Here is a 7683-nt window from a genome sequence, read left to right as displayed (position 1 = left end):
CAAGTGTCCCCCTCAGTGCCCATCACCCAGTCACCACCCCTCCCCGCCCTCCTCCCCTTCAACCACCCCTAGTTTGTTTCCCAGAGTTAGGGGTCTTTCATGTTCTGTATCCCTTTCTGACATTTCCCACTTATTTTTCTCCTTTCCCCTTTATTCCCTTTCACTATTATTTATATTCCCCAAGTGAATGAGATCATATAATGTTTGTCCAAACTTTCTTTCTTCCCTTAACCATTAACTGTGGGGCAGGTGCCAGATATATGAGAGGTTGCAGGAACCTAAAGACGAATAGTTCTATTGTATTAAACTTTGAGGTCTTTGTTCCTATAGGGGTGTCTCTACCCATTTGTCCATCCACTACTATCACCTACTCTGAAGAACCATTCCTCTAGCCTAGGGACTTTTACCTCCATGGACTTGTCTATTCTTTTCAACCTTTGAGACTCATTTAAAATGCCCATTGTTTCAGGAAAACTTTTTTGATTATCCAGAGGTCACCTGGTTAGCTTTCCTTACCTACTTGCATATTTGATAATTTAGTACCTGTGTAAGTTAACCTTGTTTTACTGTTAGTTGTGTGTTTCATTTCCATTATTAGATGGAAAAATTATTGGGTGCCACATGTGATTTTTTTCTCCTATTTAAATCTGTGTCAGGGTCTACTATATGTTAATCATACCAATAGGAATACTTTTAACCTGTCTTTATTCCACATAATATGTGGGTTCAAAGAAGTATAGTCCTTAGCACAATGCTTTGTTAGAGTGTGCAAGTGTTTGTGTAATTGAAATAAATTAGATGACACATTTCAAAAGTCACATGCAGTTATTAAACTAAAACTATAGCACTGTAGTCTCTTTTAGAGTGTAACATTTTTACTTAGGTGACTAAGGAAAACTTCAAGGGGACAAGAACTATTCCTTAATGATAATGTAGCTAATTTGGTGGGAATGTCCAAAGTGAATGAAATAGGCAGTTTAACTCTTCACTGCTTTTTCATGACATCAATTTCCACCCTCTACTTACCTGTAACTCTACTAGATCAGTGGCTATTACCTAAACCGTTAGCTAGCACAGTGCTTATAGTAGGTGTTAAATAAATATCTTATAAACTATCAAACTGTGAAAAAATAAGAATAAAAGTGTTGAAAAGACCAGAGAAATCTAAGGAATGCACTGCTGTTATATAAACTCCATTTTTTTTTAGAGACAAAACATATGAAGCCATCTAACATAAAGACCTAAACTAGCATGATTTTCTTCTAACAATTACATCTTAAAGAGACCCAGATCAAAGAAAGAAGGCTCATGAAAGAGGTTTATGTTCATTAAAGATTCATTTCATGTCAGAGTTTGATGGACTGTGGACTGTATGTGCCATATTTTATAGTCTAAGACCATGGTTTTGACTGGGCAGTCTCCCTGGGAAATTTTGACGAGTTTTTAAAATTGTAGCTGAAGCAATCATGCAAAGGAAAAACAAAAAGGGCCAATGCCATTTTTGGTTATTTATTTATTTATTTTTAAATCAAAATAGATCAAATATTTCTAAAGATGATATGGGTATTAACAAAAAAATTTGAGGTGAAGTCCCAGTTAAATGCCTAATTAGCTTCCTGATCTAGAGTATACCTGATTGTTAATACTTTTGAGCTCTGCACTAGTACTTTATATCATATTTAATCTCCATTAAGATCTTATGAGATGTTATAATCATCCTAATTTTGTAGATGAGGAAACTGAATCTTAGAGATGTTAGGAACTCTCCTAGGAAACAATTATAAGTAATGAACTTAAGACTCTTAATACAATCACATTCTGAAGTCCATGTTCTGACCCTGAGACGTTAAGAGAGGGCCCAAATTGGAATCACTGATCTTCAAGGGCCCTTTTACCTACCTGCTGTGTGTCTCGGAGTTATTTTTAAATCTTGCCTTGATGCCCAAACGAGTTGATGGATATGATAGGTGTTAAGGATCTCTATAGTCCAGGACCTCAGTGCCCATAATATTAGGAAGGGGTCCCAATGAGAATGTAGTTGCCCAAGGTTGACAGCTACTTTCTTTGATTCAAGAAAATAGGTGGAGACAAATTTTGTGAAATCAGTGGTGGCATCTCATTTTGGATAAAGGAAATAATAAGGAAGCTAAGAAAAGCCTTAGGAAATGCTTTAAAAGAGAAAGGAAGAAGAATCAATCCAAGATTAAAAAATAAATGAAAAACATTTTAGTGTGAGGTGAGAGAGGTGGGCATTGTGTACTTATGTCAGAGAAGGATGGTTTGGAGAGGATGCAGTAGCCATAAAACCTCAGGTTGTCTATCTTTGCATCTTGGATTTGGACTTTTTCCCCTTGAGATTCCTGGAGATGATGACTCTGTGAAGTACTGCATGAGGAGGGGGAAGTAATGGGGTAGGGGCTTAATAGGAGAGACAGAAAAAAACAATATGAATAATATAATGGATAATGAGACAATGTGGGAGAGTGGAAAGGAATATTTATTAGAGATATTTAGAGAGTGACAGAGAAAACACATGTTTAATGTTTGCTTCTGTTTGATGTGTTTTAGCTAGTGTGGCTGGGATGATGGTAGCACTCATAACTGAGATGAAGAATATAGGGGGAGGAGCATATTTCTAGGGAAAAATGGAGATTTTAGTGTTCAGACTGTTGAGGTTGAGGCATGCTGGGAATATCCAGAAGTCATAATGAGTAGGTAGTATTAAATGCATCAGAAGCTTGGGAAGAGGCCTCTGAGCTGGTGATATCATATTTGTGGTAATTAAAACCACCCCAAGCTAATGAGCTTGACCAGGGAACATGAGTAGAATGGGAACAGTGTTTAGGTTTCTCTCACTGAAGTAGATTATATTGAGCCTCAGAGAGGATAGTCCTGCTCTGTTCCGGCATATAGCTATATACTGTGCCAACTGTAGTGTAAGGTTCTCATTACACATGGAGGAAGACCTGTAATGCAAACAGAAAAATAGGCATTTATGACTGGTGTGCATTCAGGGGGGAGTGACTAAGACAGTGAGAAAACACTAAATGAAGCCATATGAAAGTAAAATATTGTTCTTGAACCAGAGGAAAAATCTCCAGGGATATAATGACCGCATTTAAGGATTGTCGTAATGAAAAGGTACTTTACCTTTTTATGTTTCCCCTAACTCAAAGAAGGCATTTTATGATTATTTGTGCTCTCTGAGATTGAGATGAGCTCCTTTTGGGAGAGGATGGGTTCCCTGTTCCTGGTTGTTTGAAAGTAAACTACAGAGATGCTTCAGAGGGGATTAAAATTTCAGGGAGGGGGTTAAGGACAGAGAATATCCTGTCTAATAAAATTTTTTGATCCTTTGTCAAAGGATGGCCTTTGCTTAATAAATTTGGTACTCAGAAAAAAATATAATGGCTTCTTTTACTTTGGAATAGAATTTTTTAAAAAATGTTTTGCTAGAACTGGTTCAATTTAAGACACCTCTTTCTGAATAAGATTGCTCTTCTCTGACTAAATATTGGTTACCCTTTCTTCTACCTTCTGTGGTCCTTGACTGTAACAATTCTCTCAACAATATTAAAAATATATTATTGAGAATTGGCAATCTTCTTTGCCAGTAGTTGGAAAAATATAGTGGTGAAAATAACACAGTAGCCTATAGGTCAGCAGAGTACAATTCTAATAGTTCTGTGAAATCCCTATCTCAGAATAATATAATTTAACAGGTATATTGAATCAGGCTGTAGTGAGTCAGGGAATTTGTTTTATTTATTTCATCAATTTTCTCTTTTGCTTCCCACTATCCTTCTACCTCCTTCTCCAGAGTTGGAGGGAATTGGGAAGGGGGCAGAGGTGGGATGCAGAAGGTTTTACCTGATTTGTGTAATTATGAAATTGTAATGATGACAGTAGTGTTCTGGGTACTAGGGAGATAGAAACTACATAGTAGGTTCAACAGGGGACATTAAACATAAAGAACTATTAAGTATAATAGAGGTATAACTCTAAGATATATGTGATACCCTATGGCTGAGGGAGAGTGTCCAAAGAAGGACAAACTAGAAGGTGTTCAGGCCTTCTAGCAGGAGGAGGGGTTCAACCTACTGGATAGCAGAGAAGTTTCTTAGTTTGGCTAGTCTAGAGCTGGTGAGGAGCCACTAGTAAACAATAGGCAACCTTCCTTGTGGAGTGCAAGGAGAATGGCAGGAGATCAGCAGCTGGGAGTCCCAGCACAGGTATAGGCAGGAGGTTTGGAGACCATGAAAGCTGAGTGAGACACTAGTTTCCAGATACAGAAGGCTGCAAAAAGGTTGCCACCTGATGAGGCTGCAAGGTTGCAGAGGGACTGCTTTCTGCACTCACGTCTAGGGCAATGCTCTGCTAGATGACCTTGCAGCCACAAAGTTGACCCCTGATTTTTGGTATAATTGCAAGGACAGCCCCTTCCCCTTGCAGTGTCCCTCCAACATCCTGTAGTGAGAAAGTTCAACATTGTTTTCACTTTAAGGAGAAATGCTTAATGGGATATTGTTGTTTATCATAGGATATATATTGAAGGGTGCATTTGGGATGAGGCAATAAACTGACAACAGTGGCTATGAGATGTGGAAGATGCTAAATACTGATTTTAATTTTTTTCGTGATTTGCTTTGTGTGTCCTTTGGAGTGTCCCACCTTCTGTCTCTTTCCTCTTCATGCTGGTTACATATGAATTCCTGTTGGTCCTCTGCCTTTCAGCATTTTACCACTCTACTATGTCACTTCTCTCCTCTAGCTTCAGTGGGGATACCGAGCCTCCTCTCATCCAATATGTTTACCCTCTTTTCAGGGGAAAGGTAGATTGTGTTAGTGTAGCCCTCTTGTGGACAATATCTCTCAGGTTTGGACTTTCCAGGCCTGAGACAGGTATCCGTGTCCAGCTCCTTCAAGTATTCCAGGATACCTGCGAAGCCCTGTGTCATGAAGTCTCCCTCATTTTCCAGAAGTATCTTTATATCCTTGAACCACCCTCACTCCCAACAGCATACTGATAACTTTCTCCAAATATTTATTTACTTGCTACCATTCTCTTTGATCTTACTGCGATGCAGCTTGAATGTGCATAAGTGAATACCAGCAGAACTAATTTCTTAATCTCATAGCTTGTTCTGTATGTGGGGTCTGTCATCTTGCTAAGAAGTGTGTGCATGCACTTCAGATTCTTGAAATTTTTCCTACCTTCGAAGTCCTAAGCAATAATGAGATGAAGGAAAAGTCACATTTAACAACTTAATAAAAGAATATCACTTCCATATGCTCTCGTCACTCTTTTCACCTTCATGTCTTTATAGTTGAAAGTCTCAATTTTCATTTTCTCACAGATCTCTAGATGGGTCCCATTGCTTTATCAACTCTAATATTAATCTGCACATTTCTGTCACATTTTTAGGAGTGGTTTTACTTAGTCTTTTAAAAAAATTAATGACACTGTAAGTTTTTTTTTCCCTTAAACTGTTCCTTTGAAGAAGTCAATCACTACCCATTTGATTCTGTCAGGGAGGTGATAACCATAGATACATCAGAGAGCACGGTTGATGACAGTGCAGGTTACCCTCTCCCAACCAGTCCAGGCAAATTTCTCCCAGCTGTTATTTGGGAAAATGCTGAAAGTACAGATTACCTTTAATGTCTCTGGAACAATGCCCTTACCCTTCCCTATGTACCTTGTATGTGGATAAGGGGCAGATGCCAAGAGGCTGACTTTATAATGTCTCAGTGTGTCCTATCGCCTCACTTTAAGGGTATGGTATACTTGGCGTTCTTGAATATTTTTCTACTTTCAAAGTGCCTGGAACAATTCTCAGTTGTTTTCATAGTGATAAAATAATGACTACTGATTTGGAAATTTTTAATAAATTTTTTTTTGTCATATTCACAAATTACTGGATGACCATATTGCTAACTAGGCTGCAATACATTTGAATATCAGAGAAGGACTCTCTGGCCATTGCAAAGACAGTTATCTACACTTTATATTCAGCACATGGCTGGTCAGTTGATGGCGCTGGAGCTGTCATGCCATCTGTAGTCTGACTCAAAGACCTATTTGGAGGCTTATGTTGCAGATCCCGTACCGCCCACACAGTAGGGGCCTTGCTGTGTTGGCCAAGTTTGTGCCGTAGATTTTATTACACCTTCTACACCAGGGATGAAGAAATGTTGATCATTGCATACGGGAAAAACAAAAGATTTTACTGAGTGTATGATGAAACTTCCCCATTTAATGCACTATTCAACTAGAGCAACAGATTTTATTTTCTCTGAAAAATATGAGGTATTTATCAGTCACTATTGACTTTTATATTCTTCTTTCTCGAGAACTCTGAGTAGCTAACAAAGAATATGAAGAACCAGCAACAGGATGAAAATACAGAACAACGAAGTGTACAGTGTAGATACAGGCTGACTATAAATGGAAAGTACATATCCAAAATATCTCTTCCTCATAAAAAGCACATGGGAAAGCTTCTGGTATTTAAGAAGGGAGGGCATTACTTTAATTTCTCATTGCCTACAGTCTGGACTGCAGTTTTCTTAATTCCAATGGTTTGTTCTTGTATACTTATGTAGTGTTGCCTCTTATTAAACAAATTTGGTATTTCCTCCCATTCTCTCTGTTATACTCTGTGTCTTTCAATACCCAGCTCTGACAGCCCCTCTCCTGTAAGGCCACTGCTGTCCCCCAGGTTACAGGTTAATGATTCAGCCTTTCCCTCTATGCTGACAAAGTCTTTTTATTCTTTTTGTCTTAGAATCTGCTCTGTTGACCAGCTATCATCTATCGTCTATTTATCATTTCTGTTTTTATCTCTTTCATATTAAAATGTGCACCCACATAAGGTAGGACCTATATCTGATTTATCTTCTTGCCCTAATACCTAGTAGATACTTAAATAACTGGATAATGAGAGGATTTCTAGGCAATGAAACTGAGTTCTGAACTGTGAATATTTTGAAAGAAAGTTATAGGTTATTATTTTATTTTTTAAGCCTTTGTGGTTTCATTAACCAAACAGTTGGTTCTGGCTGCTGACAAGCTCTTTGAAGCAGGGACAGGAGATTTCAAAAACAGTGCTATGTACACAGAGCACAGATGCTCCTCAGTGTTTTTTAGTCTAAGTCCTTCTTTTCAAGGCCACGGACTTTTGCCAAGTTAGGAGGAAGCCAGTAAAACAGGAGGCAAGACATGTGTCCACTCTGTAGCAGCTTCCCTAACTCATGTGGTCAAGCAAAAACAAATGTCTTAGGTTTCTTTTTTTTTTATTTTTATTTATTTATGATAGTCACACCGAGAGAGAGAGAGAGAGAGAGAGAGAGAGAGAGAGAGAGAGAGAGAGAGGCAGAGACATAGGCAGAGGGAGAAGCAGGCTTCATGCACCTGGAGCCCGACGTGGGATTCGATCCTGGGTCTCCAGGATCGCGCCCTGGGCTAAAGGCAGGCGCCAAACCGCTGCGCCACCCAGGGATCCCTGTCTTAGGTTTCTTTTTTTTTTTTTTTTTTAATTTTTATTTATTTATGATAGTCACAGAGAGAGAAAGAGAGGCAGAGACACAGGCAGAGGGAGAAGCAGGCTTCATGCACCTGGAGCCCGACGTGGGATTCGATCCTGGGTCTCCAGGATCGCGCCCTGGGCTAAAGGCAGGCGC

This window comes from Vulpes lagopus, chromosome 15, assembly GCF_018345385.1.
Source record: "Vulpes lagopus strain Blue_001 chromosome 15, ASM1834538v1, whole genome shotgun sequence".
NCBI classification, from domain to species: Eukaryota; Metazoa; Chordata; class Mammalia; order Carnivora; family Canidae; genus Vulpes; species Vulpes lagopus.
Note: the sequence above shows the minus strand (reverse complement) of the source record.